The sequence below is a fragment of the Moschus berezovskii genome, chromosome 5 (genome assembly GCF_049115385.1).
Source record: "Moschus berezovskii isolate FMDL1 chromosome 5, NW_MosBer_1.0, whole genome shotgun sequence".
NCBI classification, from domain to species: domain Eukaryota; kingdom Metazoa; phylum Chordata; class Mammalia; order Artiodactyla; family Moschidae; genus Moschus; species Moschus berezovskii.
Window position 1 is genome coordinate 111,611,156 of NC_142464.1, and position 21,159 is coordinate 111,632,314.

Sequence of the window (21,159 nt, forward strand, 5' to 3'; positions counted from 1 at the left end):
AAGAGACATATAGTCCAACTTCCAAAAAGATAAAGAATTTTGAAAACAAGAGAAGTGAATCATCACATACAAGTCATCCTTAGTTTATCAGTGGATTTCACAACAGAAACTTTGGAGACCAAAAGATAATGGGCAGATATGTTCAAAGTACTAAAAGACAAAATCTGTCAACCAAGAATCTATATTTAGCAAAACTGTCCTTCAAAAGTGAGACAGAAGTTAAGATATTCCCAGATAAGCAAAAGCTGATGGAGTTCAAGATCACTAGACCTGGCCTGCAATTCAAGGAAGTCCTACAGATGAAAGAAATGAAGGAATACTAGACAGTAACTCAAAGCCACATGAATAAGAAAGTAATATACACGGATAATGACGAAAGCTAGTATTACTGTAACAGCAGTTTGTAACTGTACTTTCTGTATCTGAGAGATGAATTTTTAACAAGTTATTAATGTAAAAAGCTACCATTACTGTAATTTTGGTTTGTAACACCAAATGTCAATGGATTAAATGCTCCAATTTTAGCAAAATAAATAAAAACACGTGATCCAATTATATGCTGTCTACGCAAGCCTCGTTTGCAATCCAAAGGCACAAAGCAGTTGAAATGGAAAAGACTGAAAAAAGATTTCACACAAATAGTAACCAAAAGACAGCAAAAACGGCTACACTAGTATTAGACAAAAATAAGACTGAATCAAAAATGTTACAAGAAACAAAAAAGGAAATTATATTAATAAAAGGTTCAATACAGCATGAAGATATAACAACTATAAACATGTATTATGACAAGTCATGAAGATATATGGAACAAAAACTAAGAAACGGAGAAATAGTCCTACAGTTAATAGTTGTAGATTTCAATAGACTTAACATAATAAACCAACTAGATCTAACAGATACATACAGAACTCAACATATACCGTACTCAACAACAGCAGAATACATTTTTCTCGAGTGCAAGCACATGGGACATTTTCCAGAAGAGACTACATGTTAGGCCATAATTGAGACTCAATAGATTTTAAAAGATAAGTATCATACCAAGTATTTTCTCTAATCAATTCACAATGAATTTAGAAATCAGTAACAGAAAAATGAAAAATTTATGAAATTGTGGAAATTAACATAATTGTAAACTGATGGATCAAAGATGAAATCACAGGGAAATTAGAAAATACTTAGAGACAAATGAAAACAAAAACAATGTGTTAAACTCATGAGATGCAGCAAAAGTAGCACTCAAGGGGAAATTTACAGTTTAAAACACTTGGGGGAAAAAAGATATCTCAAGTCAACAACCTAATTTTAAAACTTCAGGAACTAGAAAAAGAGGAATAAACTAAACCCAAACCTAGCAGAAGGAAGGAAATAATGAAGATTAGAGCAAAGAGAAATGAAATAGAGAACAGAAAAACAATGGAGGAAAATCGATCAAACTAAAAGCTGATTCTCCGAAAAGATAAATAAAATTGACAAAACTTCAGCTAGATAGACTAAGAAAAAAGAGGAGGCTCAAATCACTATATCCAGAAATGAAAATGGGGACATTACTACTGATTCTAAAGAATCAAAAAACACTGTAAGAGAAAATTGGATAACCTAGATGAAAAGGACAAGTCCCTAGAAACACAAAACCTATCAACACTAAATCACAAAGAAATAGAAAATCTGTTTTCTATTTCTATAACTATGGCCTATAACTAGTAAGGAGGCTGATCAGTAGTCAGAATCTCCCAACAAATAAAAGTCCTGGATCTTATGACTTCACCAGTACATTTTACCAAACATTTAAAGAAGAACTAATACCTTCCTTTTCAAACTTTTCCAAAAAATTGAAGAGGAAGAAACACTTCCCCATTTGTTCTACGAGGCCAGCATTACCCTGAAACCAAAGCCCACAAGTGTTGGCAAAGAACAGAAAACTGAAACCCTTGTGTACGGTTGGTGGAAATGTAAAATGGTACCGCCACTGTGGAAAACAGTGTGGTAGTTCCTCAAAAAATTTAAAATAGAATTACCATATCATGCAGCAATTCCACTTCTGGGCATATACCCAAAAGAACTGAAAACAACATTTTTTTTTAATTAAAATATAGTTGATTTACAATGTCATGTTAGTTTGAGGTATATAGTACAGAGATTCAGTTACATAAATTTGTGTGTGTGTGTATTCTTTCTCAGGTTATTTTCCCTTATAGGTTATTACAAAATCCTGGGTATAGTTCCCTATTCTATACAGTATGTCTTGTTGGTTATCTATTTTATATATAGCAGTGTGTATATGTTAATCCCACCCTGTTAATTTATCCCTCCTTACTCCTTTCCCTTTTGTGAGTCTGAAAGCAAGGTCTTAAAGAGATATTTACAACCCCATGTTCAGAGCAGCACTATTCACTATAGCAATCCAAATGTCCATAAACAAATAAATGGATAAGTAAAATGTGGTATAAATGTTATTCTGCTACAATGTGGACAAACGTTTAAGAACATTAAAGATAAGTGAGATGAGTCAAATAAAAGACAGACTGTATGATTCAATTTATATGAGATACAAATATTGAAATCATAAAGACAGAAAATATAATGAGTATTGCCAAGGGCTGTGGGGAGAGAATGGTGACTTATTTAGTGGGTACAGAGTTTCAGTTTTATAAGATGAAAAGAGTTACCAGGATGGATGGTAGTGGAGATGGCATAACAATGTGAATGAATTTAATACCACTAAAATGTGCAGTTAAAAATAGTTTTATGCTATGTGTATTTTACCACAATAAAAAAAATCTAGGGGCTTCCCTGGTGGCTCAGTGGTAAAGTATCCACCGGCCAATGATGGAGACGTGGCTTGGATCCCTGATCCATGAAGATCCCACAAGCCACAGAGAAACTAGGTCTGTGCACGGCAACTACTTTCACGCCTGGGGGCAGCAACTACTGAGCCCACACGCCTGAAGCCCGTTCTCCCCAACAAGGGAGGCCACCACCATGAGAAGCCCACACACCACAACCAGAGAGTGGCCCCTGCTCGCCACAGCTGAAGAAAAGCCAGCACAGCCATAAACAAATAAATAAAATTATTTAAAATATTTGAGAACAATTCAACAGCACATTACTTTTAAGACATGGATGCACTACCTCCAAAAAGAGAAGCTATAAACTGGAAAATTTAAAGACTTTATCCAGTGATGCAAAGCAAAAATAGAGGGTATTTTGACTGAAATAGGCTTATGCTAGATTTTGAAGTCAGCTCACAGTTCCACCATTTACCAAATGAATAACCTTGGGCAAATGACAACCTGCTAAAACTTTAGTTATCTCATCTGTGAAACAGAGAAGCTGCTTATCTTAAAGAAATATTCTGAAGATTAGAGATACAGTGCTCCTAAACACAGACACTTGCATTATAAAAATCTCATTTATTTTCATATCAAATTTACTATATTTACATAAAGGCAAATTTACTCATTATCAAAGCATATTTGATGAGTATTCACACCACCAACAGTTCTATGCTACATTCTATTTTAGTGACTAACAAAGAGATTTTAAGTTAAAATATGTGAATATACACTTACTGGCTATGTGTGAGGTTTTTTTTTTGAAGGCCCTGCTAACCTTATTTAGCTAACCTGTAAACAGGTATATTTATCTACTTCATAAGACTATTCTAAAAATTAAATCAATGCAATAATGGATTTACAAGCACTTATGAAATTATAAACCATGTTGTAAATACTGTATTATTAGCATGGAAGCTTCACTTATGTCATTTCTGAAAATAATAAATACCTTAACTAGTCTTTTCCTATATTAGCCTCTATTAATAATTGCATCAGCAACTGTTTCGAGCTTTTGACAGGGACCAAAATGTAAGATTTAGATTATAATCAATGTAAGATTATAGATCATAGTTATTAATAACTTCTTAAAGTTACTGTGGTGGACACAGAATGGTGGCCCCCCTCATTGAGTCATGCTTTCATATAACCCCCCTGAGGGTAAGAACCACCTGTGACTTGCTTCTAACCAATATAATATGGAAAGGTGATGAAGCGTCACTCGCTGGATTATGCTGCGTTATATAAGACTGGGTGAACAGACTGAAGTGACACGGTCACCTGCAAGCCTTGAAGAAGCCAAGTGCCAGGGATAGGGAGCCCTGCAGCAAGAAACTACAGGCAATCCCCAGGATCTGAGGGAGTTCTCCACCGGTCAGTAAAAGGTTAGGGTCCTCAGTCACACCGCTGCAAAGAAACTCTCCCAACACTCTAAATGAATTTGGAAGTAGATTTTTCTAGTTAAGCCTCCATATGATAACACAGATCAGCACCCTCACTGTACCCTTCTGAAATCCCTAAGCAGAGGACCCAGATAAGTTGTGTCCAGATTCCTCACTCCCAAAAACCATAAGATAATAGTTAACTATGTTTACTGCAGTATACTTGCTTTACAATGTTGTGTTAGTTTCTATTATACAGCAAAATGAATATATACATATATATCCCCTCTTTTTGGATTTCTTTCCCATTTAGGTCACCACAGAGCGCTGAGTAGTTCTCTGTGCTGTAGAGTAGTTTCTCCTTAGTTATCTGTTTTATACTTAGCAATGCATATATGTCAATCCCAATCTCCCAACTCATCCCACCCTCCTCCATCTCCCCCCCTGGTATCTAAAATAGTCATAGGCTCAGGAAAAAAATAAAATGGTGTTTGTCAGAGGTGGAGGGGTGGGGAAAAAGAGTTATTGTTCAATAGATATATGCATTTCCGTTTTGTAAGATGGAAAGTTCCAGAAATGTGTTGCACAACAATGTGTACATGGTGTTTTAAGACTAATGTCAGTCAGTCAGCTCAGTCGCTCAGTCAAGTCCAACTCTTTGCGACCCCATGAATGCCAGGCCTCCCTGTCCATCACCAACTCCCAGAGTTCACTCAACCTCATGTCCATCGAGTCGGTGATACCATCCAACCATCTCATCCCCTTCTCCTCCCACCCACAATCTTCCCCAGCATCAGGGTCTTTTCCAATGAGTCAGCTCTTCGCATCAGGTGGCCAAAGTATTGGAGTTTCAGCTTCAACATCAGTCCTTCCAATGAACACCCAGGACCAGTCTCCTTTAGGATGGACTGGTTGGATCTCCTTGCAGTCCAGGGGACTCTCAAGAGTCTTCTCCAGCACCATAGTTCAAAAGTATCAACTCTTCAGCGTTCAGCTTTCTTTATAGTCCAAATCTCACATCCATACATGACCACTGAAAAAACCATAGCCTTGACTAGACGGACCTTTGTTGGCAAAGTCATGTCTCTGCTTTTTAATATGCTGTCTAGGTTGGTCATAACTTTCCTTCCAAGGAGTAGGCGTCTTTTAATTTCATGGCTGCAGTCATCATCTGCAGTGATTTTAGAGCCCAGAAAAATAAAGTCTGACACTGTTTCTCCATCTACTTACCATGAAGTGATGGGACCGGATGCCATGATCTTAGTTTTCTGAATGTTGAGCTTCAAGCCAACCTTTTCACTCTCCTCTTTCACTTTCATCAAGAGGCTTTTGAGTTCCTCTTCACTTTCTGCCATAAGGGTGGTGGCATCTGCATATCTGAGGTTATTGATATTTCTCCTGGCAATCTTGATTCCAACTTGTGCTTCCTCTAGCCCAGCGTTTCTCATGATGTACTCTGCATATACGTTAAATAAGCAGGGTGACAATATACAGCCTTGACGTATTCCTTTTCCTATTTGGAACCAGTCTGTTGTTCCATGTCCACTTCTAACTGCTGCTTCCTGACCTGCATTCAGGTTTCTCAAGAGGCAGGTCAGGTGGTCTGGTACTCCCATCTCTTTCAGAATTTTCCATAGTTTATTGTGATCCACACAGACTAATGTACTGTACACTTAAAAATGGTTTAGATGGGCAATTTTATGTTGTATCACTACATACTGATAAAAGGGTCAATTCCCTAAGGATTTAATAATTTTAAGTGGTAAAGTCAGGACTCAAACTGAGATAGCAGGACACTTTCCAAATGTCTGTGAGGTTAACCCCTGCATTATGATTCAGAGCATACCACAAAAGAATCACAGAACAAAAAAATACATGAAAAGTCAAATTCTCTATCCTCTCCCCTCTAAAATCAGCTATTTTTTTCTAATTCCTCTGCTTTTGCAAGTGGCAATACCATTTTTTTCAGCTGCCCTCATTCAAAAACCTGAGTCATATCTGACTCCTTTTTTGATTTACATAACCCATCAATTTCAATTCCCCTGATTTCTACTTGGGAAAAATCTCTCTCTCATTTGTCTCTTTCTTCCTACTCTCCTCTCTTTCACTACACTCTAATTCAGACTCCTGCACCTTTCGTTAACCAGTCACCATGCCTCTCCACCCCATCCCGAAACATCTATGTAGGACTGCCTGACTTATGTGGCTGTGTCACTTCCAAGCCGCTTAATGTTATGCATTTCAGCAGCTTATCCAGGCATTCAAGGCTCTTCTTGCTCTGACTCCAGCCTACCTTCCAATCTTTTCCTCCACTAATTTTTGACATAAAATAGGGAAAAGAAGGGGAAACACTACTTACTAAACCACTGTGTGTCACGTATTTTTCCAGAAATCTTACAGATACAGCTGTCCTTCAGTATCCACAGAGGATTAGTTCAAGGACCTCCCTCAGATACTAAAACCAGATGATGCTCAAGTGTCTTACACAAAATGGTATAATACAGTTGGCCCTCCATTTACACAGAATCTGCAGATACAGAGAGGTTGACTATATTCTCATTTAAGCATCACAAGGTGGCACTAGTGGTAAGGAACCAACCTACCAATGCAGGAGACACTGAGCTCGATCCTTGGGTTGGGAGGACCTCCTGGAGGAAGGCATGGCAACCCACTCCAGTATTCTTGCCTGGAGAATTCCACGGACAGAGGAGCCTGGAGGGTGGCAGTCCATAGCGTCTCAGAGTTGGACACAACTAAAGCGACTTAGCACGCACATCCACAACATTACAGATGGCCTAAACATCCCTGACTTGCCCTGTCACACAGGTAGAAAATTGTGGAAGCTAGGGTTTCAGTTCAGTTCTGATTCAGTTCGTTCTTCTACTATTTCACAGACATCACTATTCCACTTTCCTCAAGTATATGCATAAGCCCTCAAAGCTTCTCCACATGCGGAAGGATGAGAAGGCCTAGTTTATTAAGTAATGCTTCTTCCACGAAGTCTCTAATTCTCCCAATGAGACGTGATCTCCCTTCTATGAACACAGAGAGTGCTCTGTGCTTCTCTAGTTTGCTCACTTTCTTCCTCTTGTGTTTTAGATTTATCTACCTAACACAGTGTGAACTGAGATTATGTCTCAAAGACACCTATGTATCTTACCCAAAGGAGATTACTTACATCTTATGTGACCGAATTAACCTGATTCTTGTGGGCTTTTTTTCCCCCAATATTTAAAAAAACTGAGTCAGTTCTACATTACTGGTTAGCCTAATGAGTCTCCTTTCATCTAGAACTTTTGTCATACTGTATTTCAAGTCCTAAGTGGGTACTGTGATCATTAGTATCTCATTTTTAAATTTCACTAGGTTTAAATATAGTCAATTCAAAACTATCACACATTTTCCCCCTTATATCCAACTACTCTAGCTTCTAATAGAAAGTTTTATTATGGTCATAAAATAAGTTCCTTTGTCAGAGGACTGCTCTATGAAAAGGGTATTAGCAAATACTCATTTTTATAAAATTGCTTTTACATTTGATGTTAGAATTTGGGCAAGAGACAAGAGCTCAAAAACTTTCACACCAAATTATTTTAAATGGTCTTTTTAGGAACTTTCTTGGAAGTCCAGTGGTTAAGACTCCATGCTCCCAATGCAGGGGGTGAGGCTACGATCCCTGGTCAAAAAACAAGACCCCACAAGACCTCTGGTGTAGCCAGAAAAAAAAAAAGTTTTTTTAATCATGGACTCAAAGAATTCAATGTCTTCAATTTTAAAAAAAGTCTGTTATATATAATAGAACAGGAAGACAGGAACAGAAGAAGAATATTTACTCTCACACACTTCACTCTGTAAGTCTCATCAATCAGCTAAGTTCTTTAAAGAATGCAAATTTGTAACGAGTTAAAGTGTAACTCCACCTAAACTCTAACCCAGAATTCTTTTTAATGCATCTATGATTCTCTTAGAAAGAAAGAAATGATACTCCTCAAATATTTGTTGTTCAGTCGCTGAGTCGTGTCCGACTCTTTGTGACCCAAGGCTTCAATGTCCTTCACTATCTCCCAGAGTTACTCAAATTCATGTCCACTGAGTCGGTGATGCAAGAGATTATAAATACAACAGAAAAAAAGAGGGATGGTCCACGGAAGCGTATTTCTATTACACTCTGGTACATTATGGGGCTTCCCAGGTAGCACTAGCAGTAGAGAGCCCGCCTGCCAATGCAGGAGACCTAAGAGACTTGGGTTCAATCTCCTGGGTTGGGAAGACCCCCTGGAGGGTGGCAGAGAATCAGATATGACTGAGGTGGCTGAGCACTGGTACATTATGGCATTAAAACAGGTAGGAAGTTAAGACCATTTTTTTGTTCCTTTAAGTGCCAATAAAGTTATATCAACCAACAGCTGAAGACTAAAGTACTTCAAAAAGAAGAACATAGGTTTTACTGATTCACTGCAGAAAATACATAACAAAAATAATGTATTTTTTTAACATGTAAACACAACCACTTAGAATAATCAGAATTCATGAACCACATTTGTGAACTCTTAAGGAGTCTCTATTATTTTTACTTAAGAATGTCATAGAAGTCACAGGGTTGTACTCAAATAACAAATGATAATTATCTGAATAAAAACACAAAGTCTACTAAAAAATTTATTCACCAATAATTTGTTTCCAAGTGTCCAAAGATGAGATATTTCCCATTTGATATATGAAACAAAATACAAAGCTAAGTAATAATTATTATTTACTCCAGTGAGAGCCATGCTGGTCAGGCACACTGAGTAGAGCACACTGCTAATCTCAGTTGGGAAGGGAGTGTGGTGCTCAGGGGCTGGCGAACTTTCAGAGGCTTGCAAAATCTTGTTCACTACGTTGTCACTGATTCATTAAACAGACTTAAAACCAACACTAAAGAGCTGTCATTTATTAAGTAAGCCGATTTCAAACTGGTTCTGATGACTAACTGTTACCATGGCTATATGAGAATCAGTCTTCTCTTAGGAGTTTGGGAACTCCTTTTATCTTTACAAGATAAACACACAAACCAACACACACACACATATACACTAAAGGGTATATACTGGTCATGTGGTTTTATAACATTTCACAAAAAAACCCAAACACTGTCAGTGTTAAGGATAAATACCATTTGCCTTATATTTCATCATCCGGTCAGTCATCAGATGTTAGACTGCAGGTGCTGGAAATTCACAGGTGAGCACACACAGCAACGACAAAGGGCTGTAGAGCAGTGCTATTCAAAGCCGGTCTGGTCCACGTTTCTTTTTAAACACTGCAATGAGGCAGGTACAAAAATCAAGTGCCCAGAAACTCTTACAGTTGTATTTGACAATAATTTTATGTCTGTTGAAGTTCACAAAAATTGAAGTTTGCATTTTGTGTATCTTTTTCATTTTTCTAGTCATTCATTTCTGTTGTCTTTACCAAGGTACTGATTCACAAACTAGTTTTCACTATAGTGTCTGAAGAAAATTAAGGGACTCAAGAAAGGCTACCAGAGTAGGTGAGGTTGTATTATGTTTTGCTACCAAGACACATACAAAAATAACATGCATTACACACCAAGACATACTTGCTCCAAAATTAGCAGGATGGTGTTAGTGGCCTAAAAGAAACTCCCTCAGCAGCTGACACAGCACACTAACGGAGGGCTGCATCATCTATGCTGTGGATGGACTCGGAGGCTATAATGTATGGAAAAAACAAAAGACTTATCAAAATGCTGCAAGAGCCAGGCCCTAAATGTGAAGCAATTCAGGAATACCTTATCCGGTCTATCTCTTATATTTTCCTTCAAAAAAAAAAAGTATGCCTGCTAAGTCACTTCAGTACTGTCTGACTCTTTGCAACTCTATGGACTGTAGCTCCCCCGGGCTCCTCTGTCCATGGGATTCTCCAGGTAAGAATACTGGAGTGGGTTGCCATGCCATCCTCCAGAGGAAAAAAAAAATGTATGCACAAGCATAATCTAATTTTTTAAGTTATCTGAAATAAGTACCCCCCAACAAATCTAAACTAGTCTTGGTGATCAAGAGGGCTCCCCATTAAAAATGCAATAGCTTATATGTACTCAAAGTTCCCATTCCACTTATCCAACTATAACCTAGTTTCATACACTCTACTCCCTAACTTTTCCTCATACTGTTGGCCTTGCTTCTCCAGCCACAGCACTTGACTCACAGGCCCCATCATCTCACAGCCTCCCCACAGCCTCTTCTCTCACATCCTTGTTACGGCTGCCAGTTATCATCCCCAAATTCAAATCTGATCACATCACCTCAATGCTTAGAAACACCCATGGATAAAGTAACAGTAAGCAGAAAAAACTAGGTACAGATTCTATGATCTTTTTAAAAAGGTATATGTGATAATGCTTCTAACTTGAACTGCTGTTTTCGAACCAATTAATGAATAAATTCTATAGCCTCTTTTTTTTTGGATACAGAGAAATTTACAGAGGAAAATAAGAAAATTAAGTTTAAAACCAGCCACGGACCTTTAAGACATGGGCCATACAAAGTATATTCCCAAAGCTCTTCAAATTCTAAGAAAAATGACCAAATATTTCCTTTTACTATAGCTAGCATGTCTGTTTTAACTAGGTTAAATATTCTTATATATAATAACACTTCATAGTACTTTACAGTTCCTTATATAATGATCGTATGATACACTGGTTGATTTTATAAGGCTTAAGAAGTAGCATGGTATAGGAGAAAAAACAGTGAGATAGGTATTAGGGGAACTGGATTTTAACTAGTTGCATTATTGGGAAGTTACCTAATCTCTCACATCTCAGTTTCTTCATTTATAAAAGAACAGCATTGGTCTAGGTCAGGGGTCAGCATCTTTTCCTGTAAAGGGCCAGACAGTAAATATTTCAGGCTTTGTGCACCATCCAGACTCTGTCACAACTACTCAACTATGTCAGTGCAGTAGGAAAGCACCCATAGATTAATACATAAAGTAATGAGAGTAGCTGTGTTCCAATAAAACTTTACAAAACCAGCAACAAGCTAGGCTTGGCCTAAGAGACCATAGATTTGGGTAATCACTATTTACAGTCATTCCCTAGTATCCTGGGGGATTAGTTCCAGGACACAGCCCTTCATACCAAAATCCAAGGATGCTCAAGTCCCTTACATAAAATGGCATGCATGGTATTTGAATATAACCTTGTACAACCTCCTCTCATTTGCTTTAAATCCTCTCTGGGGTCACAGTCAAGCACAACTTAGCAACTAAACAATAAACAACAAGACCATTGTAAATGCTATGTAAATAAATCACCAGTGTGCAGCTAATTCAAGTTTTGCTTTTTGGAATTTTCTGGAATTTTTTTTTTCCTGAATGTTTTCATCTGAGTTTCCTCGAATTTACATATATGGAATCTGTGGAAACAGAGGGCCTGTGTATTTCTAGTTCTAAACTATGAGAGTACTTTTTTTCTATTTAAAACTAACTTGTTGCCTTTCTTTTTAGAGAAAACTATAGTCATATTACTTTGCCAACAAAGGTCCATCTAGTCAAGGCTATGGTTTTTCCAGTGGTCATGTATGGATGTGAGAGTTGGACTGTGAAGAAAGCTGATCGCTGAACAATTGACACTTTTGAACTGTGGTGTTGGAGAAGACTCTTGAGAGTCCCCTGGAGTGCAAGGAGATCCAACCAGTCCATCCTAAAGGAGATCAGTCCTGGGTGTTCATTGGAAGGACTGATGCTAAAGCTGAAACTCCAATACTTTGGGCCACCTCATGTGAACAGTTGACTCACTGGAAAAGACTGATGCTGGGAGGGATTGGGGGCAGGAGGAGAAGGGGATGACAGAGAATGAGATGGCTGGATGGCATCACCGACTCGATGGACATGAGTTTGAGTGAATTCTGGGAGTTGGTGATAGACAGGGAGGCCTGGCGTGCTGTGATTCATGGGGTCACAAAGAGTCGGACACGACTGAGTGACTGAACTGAACTGACAGTCGTATTTAACACAAGGCACAAAAACTAGCAGTTAATAGCAGACTTAAGAGCCAGTTTTGAGAGTCCCATTAGCTGTATAACCTTAGGCAAGTTACTTAAAACCACTCTGAGCATACTGTTAAGACTACTGTGAAGAATAAATGAAGTAATATATGTAATGTATTAATACTTAGCCCTGTATGTAGTTCACAGTAAGCATTCAATAAATTGACACTATTACTTTTATAAATTATGTGATCCTCAGTCCTTGGTGAGGAACACAATCCTTCAATCAACATTTTTCCCAGCAAAGGAATACAATATGCCATACAGTGATCTACATTCAGATGCATTTTTCACTATGGCAAAAGATGAAAACTGGTTATACTGCTTTAAGCCTTTCTTTAAAAAAAAACTATCGATACAACCAGTGGTCTCCAACCATTTTTGGCACCAGGAACCAGTTTCATGGAAGACAATTTTTCCATGAACTGGAAACAGGGTGGTTTCAGGATGACTCAAGTGCATTACATTTATTGTACGCTTTATTTCTAATTTAATTCCGGCACTGGTCTGACAGGAGGTACTGGTCCAAGGCCTGGAGGCTGGGGACCCCTGGATACAATAGTCAGCATTAGTTGAGTACTTACTATCTACTTTGCATGTATGACTGTATGACTCTGGTTAAGTTACATAATCTTTTATTAGCCTCAGTTTATTCACCTGTAAAAATGAGGAAAGCAGCAATACAAACTTCTGAAGATTGTTACAAGGACTAAGTGAGTTAATAAACTATCTGGCACATGAGCTATATAAGCAAGTGCTGTTATTTGAGTTAGGTATTTCACATTTATTCATTCTGTTCCTCAGGATAATTCAAAGTGGTATTATTACTATATTTATAGTTGTCAATAATAAGGCTCAGAGAAGTTAAGAAACCTACCCAAGGTCACACAGCTAGTAAGTGGCAATGCCTAGGTCTCAACACAGGCATGCATGACTGTACGGCCAAAACTCTTAACACGAGGCCGAAGAAGGCATTAATTCTGTCTCTGTACAAGGAGTGTAACTACATCTTTGCATGGTTGTTTAGATTATGGAACCACAATATGGATATAATATTCTCCCCAGACAGAAAATGTTTTTTAAAGTTTAAGAGTAAGAAAATACACATAAAATCACTGACCTTTTTCATTTGAAGTATAGCGAATTTACAATGTTTCAGGTGAAGAGCAAAGTGACTCAGTTACACATTTTTCTTTTTCAGATTCTTTTCCCTTATAAAAACTCTGGTCTTTTTAATGTGACAGTATTTCTACAGGTAAAATTTTTGCTAAAATGATCCTTCTGTTTTCCATTTCTAATTTATTAAACTCACACTTTCACTGTTAAAGAAATAAGCAATCCTCTGCAATAAAATAAGAAAAGATGCAGCACAGTGACAAATACATATATGTAGTACTATGCAAATGCTGATATTCATCTCTAATTGATCTTTGAGATCTATACAGACCTCTCAGATTTTATAAAAAGTGCAAGTCTAGAGAGTTGAACACAATTCTGCTACTAATTTATAGCCTAACTATCCCCAACTATTTATTTAAAACCTTGAAGTGTGAAAAGCATTCAGATATCAAATGAAAATACCAGTATCAAAGAAAAAAGAAGAAAGTCAAAAAGACAAAAACACATTACTCCACTGAATAGATTCATTCATAAGTTGGTATACCATCACTTGATCCACCTAATATTCTTTATACCTTGTGAATGCTACGGTAATTGACCCAGAAACAGAAGTTGGCTTCACACTGTAAAGCCTTATAGTTCAGCAACCTATCACTAACAAAGAAAATAGGGCAGTCTGATGTAGCTTACTTCCAAACTCTATTACAAGAATGAACTCAATCTTAGAACTTTAACATACTTCTGAAATTCACAAAATGCAAATAAGATCAACTTTAAATGTCATAATTAAAATCACAAATCACAATCTAATCTACATAAGCTGATTATAAATTTCATATTCTTTCCAAACTAGCAGTGCTGAACCTTAAAATGATCATCAATTAGGATTCAATATAACTTCATACTCTGTGTTATATAAGAAGAAATAACATACCAGAAATATACAATGTAAGTATCATCACCTAGTTTGGAAGAGAAAATACTTAATTTTCGTTAGCATTTTAGTATTTTGTTGACAAAAGAAAAAAAAATCCAGATTTTAGGATAAACAAACCAAATTATCTTTTAACATTTCAAAATATTATTCCAACGTGCTGGACTGTACTAGGGTGCCATTCTTTGCCATGCAGTCTACTGCCCATCAATACTAGAGGGGTGGGGGGAGGTGTGGAAATTAACTAACAGCAATGGATCAATCAGTGGTATGTACTCCAGGTGTAAGCAGCAGCACTTTTACTGCTATCAACATATTACACCAAAAATATCAACCTCCAGTTCTAGAAGAAACTAGGCATTCGCGGTGCTTTAAAAATGATCTGTATACACATAAATACAAAATTCTGTTCACTTTTTCTCAAAAACACTAATTTTGAAAATAATATGCAAAAAATCTAGTCCAGAAATCTCCTTAGTTAGATAACTGAAGCTAATGGTTGTTATCTAAATGGTTCAGTTAAAAAAGGTTGTGAATTCCTTTTAAACATATGTTGAAAGCTGTGGTTCTTCTCCCCAGGAAAAAACACAAATACACACAGAATTCAGATTCTTGGAAGCCCATTTTTGGTTCACACAGCCAAAAGTGAAAAGCTGATATTCTAAACCAGAGTTGTCTAGTTTCAGAACTGAGTTCAATACATTATTATATCCTGATGCCTCCACAAAAGCCCTTCAGACAAATAATTTTTTTAAAAAAGCCTAATGGGTCACATTTTATATGGTTATATCTTGAATACTGACATTAGTAAAAAAAAAAAAAATGTATATTTTAGATGCTCCATTTCTTCTTTCTTCACTGGTTAACACAAAACATATTTCTCAGAAAAGTGAAGAAATGGTCAAGTTAACAAGTTTTAAGACTGAAAAATAGGGCATTTTGTTATTCTAAGAGGCATTTCTTCTCCCTCATCTCTTTAGTTCTCAATATATAAAAATAATTAACCTTTGTTGAAAATTCAAATATAAGAAACCAGTTTAAATATCTGATGTTTTAATACACAAAAGCCATCTGAAATGAATTTTTGGGCTTCCACAGTGGCTCAGATGGTAAAGAGTCTACCTGCAATGCGGGAGACTCAGGTTCAATCCCTGGGTTGGGAAGATCCTCCAGAGAAAGAAATGGCAACCCACGCCAGTATTCTTGCCTGGAGCATTCCAACATTCAAAATAGTCCCTTTAATCTTTTCAAACTGACAAACCCATTTTCAGTTCTCTATAACTCCTAAGAGTTCTTTTTTTTTGAAAAAGGGTCATTTGTCTAAATCCACAGAATATACAACAGACCCCAAGAGTGAACCTTAACGTAAACTCTGGACTTTGGGTAACGGTGTATCATTGCAGGTTCACTGACTGTTAACAAATGTACCTTTCTGGTGTGGGGACTTTGATAGTGGGGAGACTGCACATACATGGGGCCAAGAAGGGAGCATATGAGGGCAGAGGGTATATGAAATCTCTGTTCCCCTACTTAATTTGCTATAAACCTGAAATTGCTCTAAATGTAAAGTATTTTGATAAAGGGTGTGGGGTCTAATATATATACTTCATTTTCTTCTTAAGAAATGAGGAAATAGTGTTTTAAAAAATTAGCCTCAGTGGCTGTGAATTAAGTTTCCTGCCAGGATACAGAATGTGCAATTATAACAGAATACATTACAAAACCATCATTCAAAAAGACACATGTACCCCAATGTTCACTGCAGTACTATTTACAACAGCCAGGACATGGAAGCAACCTAAATGTCCATCGACATATGAACGGATAAAGAAGATGTGATGCATATATACAATGGAATATTACTCAGTCATAAAAAGGAACAAAGTTGGGTCACCTGTAAAGTCCTAGATGAACCTAGAGTCTGTCTTACAGTGTTCACATTCTGACAACTCAGAAAGAGAACAAATATTGTATATTAACACATGTATGTGGAATTGAGAAAAACGATACAGATGAACTTATTAGCTGGGCAGGAATAGAGACACAGAACATAGGAAACAGACCTGTGGACACACAGAGGGGAAGAGGAGGGTGGGATGAATTGATACATACATATACTACATGTATCAATACAATAGCTAGTGGGAAGCTGTTACACAGCACAGAAAGCTCAGCAATGATCTCCATGATGGATGAGAGGTCCAAGAGGGAGGAGATCTATGTATACACATAACTGATTCACTTTGTTGTACAACAGAAACTAACACAACAATGAAAAGCTATTACACTCCCATTTTTTAAAAAAATGTTAAAAACTTTAAACATACGTTTAAAGTTGTGGGTCTTCTCTCCAGAAAAACAGAAATATACACAGAATTCACAGAATCTTGGAAGACCTTTTATGGGTACATCCATAGATCTAGGTTAAGAACCAGAGACAAAGTAGAAATTTTCTCTTCCCTTTGACCCTCTTCCCATAATTTTACCTCTAGTTCATAAGAACCAACTAAATTCTTCACAGACAATGAATTCTCTTGTATAGCCTTTAAAAAAAAGTTTCATAGTACTTACATAAGCAGTTTTCAACAAAAAAATAAACTGACAGCATTCTGAAATACAGCATGTGACTAATGATATCAATAAATGATAGTGCCTTACAGTTTCTAAAATGACTTCACCTATTATAAAATTTAATATTTTACCCCCTTTTACATTTAAGGAAATAGGTTCAGAAAATAACCTGCTGTGGGCACACAGCCAACAAATTAAGAGCTGGTATTCTAACCCAGAACTATCTAGTTCCAGCTTATTATTACATTTTGATGCTTCCACAAAAGGCTTTCAGACAAAGAAAACAGATCAAAAAAAAAAAAAGCCTAAGGGGTCACATTTTAGTGTAGTTATATCCTGAATATGACATCAGTTAAAAAAAAAAAGTATATTTTGACTATGCTGGGTCTCAACTGCAATATGTGGGACCTTTAAAGGCAACATTCGAACTCTCAGTTACAGCATGTGGGATCTAATTCCCTGACCAGGGATCAACCCTGGGCTCCCTGCCTTGGGAGCGCAGAGTCCCAGCCATTGGACTACCAGGGAAATCCCCAAAGGTCTATTCTAAATGTTCCATTTCTTTTTCCTTCATTGTTTAGCATAAAACATGTTTTTCAGAATAGTGAAAAAATGGTCAAGCTAATGAGTTTTAGGACTGAAAGACATGACATTTTGTTAATTCTATGAAGTATTTCTTCTTCCTCGTCGCTTTAGTTCTTATTGTATAAAAATAATAACCTTTGTTGAAAATTCAAATATAAAAAACCAGTTTAGAAATCCAATGTTTTAAAACATAAAATTCTTGAAATTAATTTTTAGGACATTCAAAACAGCCCCTTTAATCTTTTCAAAATGACAAACCCATTTTCAGTTCTCTACAACTCTTAAAGAGTTCTTGATTTTTTGAAAAAAGGTTGTTTGTCTAAATCCACAGAATATACAATAGGCACCAAGAGTGAACCTTAATGTAAACTCCGGACTTTGGGTAATGGCATATCAATGTAGGTTCAGTTCAGTTCAGTTCAGTCGTTCAGTTGTGTCTGACTCTTTGCGACCCCATGAATCACAGCACACCAGGCCTCCCTGTCCATCACCAACTCCCGGAGTTCACTCAAACTCATGTCCACAGAGTCAGTGATGCCATCCAGCCATCTCATTCTCTGTCGTCCCCTTCTTCTCCTGCCCCCAACCTTTCCCAGCATCAGAGTCTTTTCCAGTGAGTCCACTCTTAGCATGAGGTGGCCAAAGTATTGGAGTTTCAGCTTTAGCATCAGTCCTTCCAATGAACACCCAGGATCGATCTCCTTTAGAATGGACTGGTTGGATCTCCTTGCATTACAAGGGACTCTCAAGAGTCTTCTCCAACACCACAGTTCTAAAGCATCAATTCTTCGGCGATCAGCTTTCTCCATAGTCCAACTCTCACATCCATACATGACCACGGGAAAAACCATAGCCTTGACTAGACGGACCTTTGTTGGCAAAGTAATGTCTCTGCTTTTTAATATGCTATCTAGGTTGGTCATAACTTTCCATTGTTGCGAGGGGGCATCAGAGGGGAGACAATGTAGGTTACTAACAAATTTACCTTTTTGTTATAGGGATTTTGATAGTGGGGGAGACTGTGCTTACACGGGGCAAGGCAGGAGCATATGAGGGCAGAGGGTATATGAGAAATCTCTGTTCCTCCCACTTAAATTTGCTATGAACCTAAAATTGCTCTAAATATAAACTACTTAGATAAAGGGTATGGAGTCTAATATATCTACCTCACTTTCTTCTTAACAAGTGAGGAAATAGTGTTTTTAAAAATTACCCTCAGTGGCTGTGAATTAAATTTCCTGCCAGGATACAGAATGTGCAATTATTACAGAATATATTACCATCTTAGAAAATAATACTAATCTTATCAAATGTTAAAAGAATTAGCAGCTTTATAAAAGAATCTAGAAAAATAATACTGATGATCCTATTTATAGGGCAGGATCAGGGACACAGACATAGAGAACAGACTTGTGGACAGAGGCGGGGAAGAAGGCGGTGGCATGAATTAAGAACAGCACTGACAAATCGCACTACCATGTGTAAAATAGCTAGCCATTCTAAAGGAGATCAATCCTGGGTGTTCATTGGAAGGACTGATGCTGAAGCTGAAACTCCAATACTTTGGCCACCTCATGTGAAGAGTTGACTCATTGGAAAAGACTCTGATGCTGGGAAGGATTGGGGGCAGGAGGAGACGGGGACGACAGAGAATGAGATGGCTGGATGGCATCACTGACTTGATGGACATGAGTTTGTGTGAACTCCAGGAGTTGGTGATGGACAGGGAGGCCTGGCGTGCTGTGATTCATGGAGTCGCAAAGAGTCGGACACGACTGAGCAACTGAACTGAACTGACAAATCACACTATCATGTGTAAAATAGCTAGCTAGTGGGAAGCTGCTGTATAGTACAGGAAACTCAGCTAAATGCTCTGTGATGACCTAGAGGAGTGGGAGGGAGGCAATATATGCATACTTACAGGTGATTTCACACTGTTGTACATCAGAAACCAGCATAATATTGTAAAGCAATTATTGTTGTCTTTTAATCAGTAAGTCGTGTAAGGCTCTTTTGTGACCCCAGGAAGCCCACTAGGCTCCTTTGTCCACGGAATTTCCCAGGGAAGAATACTGAAGTGGGTTGCCACTTCATTCTCTAGGGATCTTCCCCACCCTGGGATGGAACCCATGCCTCCTTCATTGCAGGCAGATTCTTTACCGATGAGACAGCAGGAAGGCCCCAAAGCAATTATACTGCAATTAAAAATAAATGTTTTAAAAAAGATTTTTAAAGTATTGGCAGCTTGAAATGTTAATATGAAGTTAAATGCAATAGCTGAGTATGGTATCCTAAAATTTCTTTTGATATTTATGTTCATACTCTCCGTATCTTAAAGGCGATATATACAGCGACTAAAAGTCTGAAGTAGGTCACAGGATGAGTGACTAAAGAATGGGTGCTCGTAGGGAGGAGGAAAAGCTGCAGCCAGTGAAATAACCCACCGCCTAGCTGAGGTCCTCTGCTTACCCAAGACTACCCTCTGGCAGGATCAACACTGGAGGGAGACTGAGGAAAAGAATTTCCTCAGTCTAGGAGAATGAAGAACACCAACAGTCCAACAATTAATTAACGTCACCGGGGTGGGGGCAGAGGGGGAATGCAAAGAAAGAAAAAGTGCAACCAGCAGATAAAACACCTGTGTCAACCTAGCTTCTTGCAAGAACCTTGTCCCAAAGAATCCTCCACAAGCAGTATAACATAAGCATAAGCTAAAAGGGCCAAGCATAGTTAACGCTATTAATACAGATGAAAAAGAATCCTGAGAAAAAGTTCGGTAGCCTACTTAAACTCACCCGATCCAACACTGCCAGGTGGGAAAACATACAAAAAAAAAAACCTTTTCAAACTCAGGCAACCCAAACACTAGGACTGTCAAACCCAGTCAAGATCCAGCCCCGGGCTACAAAGCGCGAAGGATGTAGATAAATCGCCTCTCGTAGGGAAACCAGCAGGCTAACGAAGCCCACAAGTGCGTAAAAAGGAGGAAAAAGCAGGCATCCCGGGCTGTAAAACAACTCCACTGAGCAGGGGCGTGTTTTGAAAGAGGCTGCAGTTTCTGCTCTCAAACTCCGAGGCACTCTTCGACACCCCCCCGGCCCCCCGCAGAGCCTGCACCTAAGGCGAGCGGCAAGCCCCCAGCACCCGCCAGCCAGACCCCCGGGGCCCTGAGTCTCGCGGGCAGGCCAGTCCCGGAGGACAGACTAACCCTCCAGACGGACGGACGGCAGGCACGCCCCCAGGGCCAGCACCCCTGACGGGGCTGACCCCGACCCCCGCGGGCGGCGCGACGCTCACCGCGGGCCCCACATGCCGCCCTCGCCCGGACCCCGCGAGGCACCTGCCCGCCTCTCTCTCCTTCGAAAGCCCCCGAGGAGCGAGCCAGGCTGAGGGAGCCGGAGACCAGGGTTCTCTTCGAGGAAGGCGACTCTCCCCGACCCCGCGCCGTGCCTCTCGCCACAAACAGGGGAGGGGGCGACGGAAACCGTGCAGCGGCCGAAGGGGCCCACACCTCCCGGCAGTGGAGTCCGGGTCCTGCGCGCAGGACTCGGGGAGTTTCTCCGCCACAGGCGCGAGCCCGGGCGGCGCGACGACGTGGGCTCGGGGCTGAGGTGACGGAGGACTTGGCACGAGCGGACAGCACCGCACACAGGAGAGAGGGAGCGAGGGCGGGGGTG

The 21,159-nt window shown here is 38.9% G+C and overlaps 1 protein-coding gene across 9 annotated transcripts in view; it reads right to left on the reverse strand.

Annotated features, from left to right (window-relative positions):
- KLHL8 (kelch like family member 8) overlaps nucleotides 1-21,159 on the reverse strand; it is a 58,161-nt gene that overhangs the window by 36,555 nt on the left and 447 nt on the right. The window contains exons 1-4 of one of the 9 annotated variants that reach the window (XM_088836468.1): nucleotides 20,823-21,155; nucleotides 11,030-11,103; nucleotides 9,822-9,933; nucleotides 9,375-9,521 (exon numbers count right to left, since the gene is read on the reverse strand). The exons of 5 other annotated variants lie outside the window; for them this stretch is intronic. The gene's annotated coding sequence lies outside the window, so the exon portion shown is untranslated. Of the gene's footprint in view, nucleotides 1-9,374; nucleotides 9,522-9,821; nucleotides 9,934-11,029; nucleotides 11,104-20,822; nucleotides 21,156-21,159 lie in introns of those variants that run through there. 3 more of the 9 variants (XM_088836467.1, XM_055434322.2, XM_055434323.2) reach the window with 3 other exon arrangements.